Source organism: Solanum tuberosum, unplaced genomic scaffold (assembly GCF_000226075.1).
Source record: "Solanum tuberosum cultivar DM 1-3 516 R44 unplaced genomic scaffold, SolTub_3.0 scf00151, whole genome shotgun sequence".
NCBI classification, from domain to species: Eukaryota; Viridiplantae; Streptophyta; class Magnoliopsida; order Solanales; family Solanaceae; genus Solanum; species Solanum tuberosum.
The window spans coordinates 1,211,988-1,215,690 of record NW_006239077.1 but is presented as its reverse complement, the minus strand read 5'-3'; positions in this window follow the sequence as shown (position 1 = coordinate 1,215,690).

Genomic DNA, 3,703 nt, shown 5'->3' with positions numbered 1-3,703 from the left:
ATTTCTCTTTTCTGAAAACTAGCCCGAAGGCTCTTTGGAAATCGAGGTTTCCTTTCTTGTTCAAATGTGAAAACACTTTAAACCATTTGGGAATACATAGTCCCCATATACTTCTTTGAAGAAATGAACTTCAAATCTTTACTCTTTATTATTTACTCAACCTGATCTTTATGTTTAAAAACAAAGTTAAAAGCATTTGCAAAAGACTCTAAGAACTTCCTAGACATGGCTCTTAACTTTCCTTGAATTTGAATTTATGGATTCAATGTTAGGATTCGTGTTTTTGGATGATTTCTAGATGTTTAGAAGTCATTTAGAGTAGTTAGAATCAACTGAAAGTGTTAGTAGACTTTAGAAGGACATAAATAGGCTAAACGATGAAACCTGGTGAAAAACGACGATTTGGGCGCATCCCGGGTGCGCCGCGCCAGTCCCAACTTATTGGGGTTGTAATCTGGCGCACTGCTAACGCACCGCGCCATCCCCTCGGGTGCTACGGGGGCGCGTCGCGCCAGCCCCTTCCCAGTCAAACTCGATGAACTTTTCAACTTCTTTTCTGATCCTAAATCGTTTTTAATCAATTCTTTTTCTCAATACCTTCTTAGATTCAGATACCCAAAACATGAAAAGTAGAATCTAACTCGAAACAACTCTTAACATCGCTAAAACGTCTCAAGAAAACCCATCAATCACATGTAAGTTCAAGCATGAAAATAATTCAAGAACATCAAATTCTAATTCTTTTAGGACGAAAATCGCTGAATTAAACATGTTTGGCGCGTGGGTGAATGGACCCAACTCTATGTGATCTCACATACCTCGTAGGGATCACCCCTTGACGAATTCCACAGGCGACTCCTTACGAAGACGTCGAAACTAGAACTTTCTTCTCCTTTCTCCTCTTTTCTCTTTTCTCTAAGCCCTATCGTAGATTTCCAATTTTCTAAACTGACCAAATTTAGTTTTGACCCTTAATTAATTCATTAAAACGAATCAAATAAATTGGGTGAGGAAAAGACCAAACTACCATTTAAAAATCCGCATTGGACATTTCCTTATTTGAACAGCCCAACTTCCAATAGGCATAACTCACTCATACGAACTCGGAATCTTGCAAACTTGGTGGCGTTGGAAAGATTATTCCAAGATCTTCCTACGATATCTAGAAATACACCTAAATCATCCTGAGCTAGAATATATGGTCATTTGAAGTTGACCAAAAATCCAACTTAACAAATTTTCCAGATTTTAAATTCTTTCCAAAAATGACAATTTCCACTTTTTAATTTCTTTCTAGTTATGGGTTGTTACATATTTCTTGCTAAAATCTATACTATAAGAAGACTAAATTGTTTACTCGGTTGAATGTTGAATTATTTATCTAAAGAATCAGAGAGTTGGATTCGAAATTGTTTAGGGCGTCATGCGGAAGCTTACAATTGCAAATTATAGAGGTAATAAATGAGATGACTAAGTGATGGTTATCGTGACCAACGACACTAACCTACAATACGAGTGTCTACGATCGTTGATATTATAGTAACCCAAATAAAGGTTAGGGTCGTGTCCTAATGGAGTGGTTTTGAGAATTAGTAGAAAAATAAAATTAAGTTCAAACTAGTCGTAGCTAAAGAGATTTACGAATAAAAACATTGTAAATAAAAAGGGGTGACACAAAGGTGTCAATTATCAAATGGGGGTTTTGTCACAAGTATAGTAAAAATAAGGAAAATCAAGTATGGGGACAAGTTCTTGGGTGTGACCGCAATACAAGTTGAGATAAATAGCTGGGTACATGCTTTCGATAGGAAATTTGCAAGATAATAGTGACTAGGCTAAGCTTTAGATGGAAATAAGTTCCCTCTCGGGCAACTTACCCCGTTTCAAATGTGTTCCTCTCAGACACCCATTTGCCGCATGAAGGCCAGCCTACCCCTTAACCCATTCACTCTCTCGAGTTGAGTGTTAGGATATGGGACTAGGGCTCACCCTCTCAAAGTTGAACCTCATGTCGACCCACTCCTTAGGCCATCAGTCTAGCGGTCTTGGTTTCACGACCTCCATTTCGGGCAAGCCGTAAACACATGGGTGGTTTTATATTTGCAACTACAAACCCATTAAATTAAACCACAACCACTAGGTGAAATCACCATTAAAATACATCTATCCTATCAGCAAGCAAGACCCAACAACAATATCAACACATATTTGCTAAATCACACCCCAAGAATGGGGTTTTTTGCCACACATCAAGAAATAACAAAATACACCTAAAATGATACTAAAATCAAATGGGTATAAGGAATTAAACCTTGATATAAGCAAAGGAAGAAGAATGGAGAAGACCCACTTCTAACTTGGGGAAGATGAAATCTTTCTTTCTTCAAGTCTCCCAAAAAACCCTCTTCAAACTTGAGAGAAAAATATACCCCAAAAAGTACTATTCTATTTTGGAAAATTAAAATAAATGTTCGACCCTTAAAAATTAATAATAAAGTTTAGTATTTATAGACTTCAGAAAATAGATCTGGCGGATCTTTCGGACGAGGTTAGTCAGAATCGCCGATTAACTCGACGATTCACCCTTTGGTGTAGGCTTGGCAGCGGAATTGGGAGGTGCTGGTACCGTTCCATCCCGGTCCGTTATCGGACCAGTACCAGTCCGATAGGCTTTGGTTCGGTTCGGAACAAAGGGGAACCTGGAGGGGTAGCGGAACGGAAGGTGGAAATTACCGAATGGTCCCGGTCTGATTAGTAGCGATTTCGGTCTCTGTCCATACCAGTCTGGTTCTGTGACATTTAAATTTTATTTTTTTTAATATAAACTAGCCATTGGGTAATGGCTATTGGGCCCCACCCAACGGCTATTTCACCCTCTAACCCACCACCCCCTAAAAAAATACCCTCCTACTCCCCAAACTTCTTTTAATACCCCAAAGTTCTAAATTTACATTTTAGTCCTATTTTTTAACTGTAAAAACCCCCAAACCTTCATTATTTTTACTCACAAATTTTCTTCAGCTTCTTTTCTCTCAACTCTCAACTCTCAACTCTCAAGTCTCTAATCTCTATTAAATTAAAAAATATATTAGTTTGAAAGTAATTTTGGTGGATTACTTTGGTCTTTGGAGCAACCTTCAAGCTTCAAGTTTCAACTTTCATCTATCAATTTTTGGCTTTCGATCATACACGCCTACTTTTTTAAGAAGACGTTTGGTACATTCGTTCCAACTTTCATCTTTTTAGTCTTTTCTTATTTAGTTATTTATTTGTTTGCATTTAATTTCCGTATTATGTATAATTTGCCACTTTTAATATTTTAATATGGATTCCGGTAAAAAAATGTTGGCAAAGGTAAACAAATTTTTTTGGTGCGGTCACTAACATATTTATCGGAAACTTCGGGAAAAATAAAAAAAATTGGCAGTTCTTCTAAATCTAAAACTAGACAAGTAACACAAGTAAGAATAAATATGGAAGATTTTACGCATGTCGAAGAAACTGTTTTTAATATTGATAGTAATATTGAATTAGATCATTATCATGAAACTTTACAAGCAACATTTGGTAATTTTGATGAAGAATTAGAAGAAGAAGTAGAACATGATAACGTTAATGATGATATTAATACATGATGATGATGAAACAGAGCCAGTTACGACTACTAGTCCCGCTCCTACTCCCATCCCCCCCCCCCCCCCGC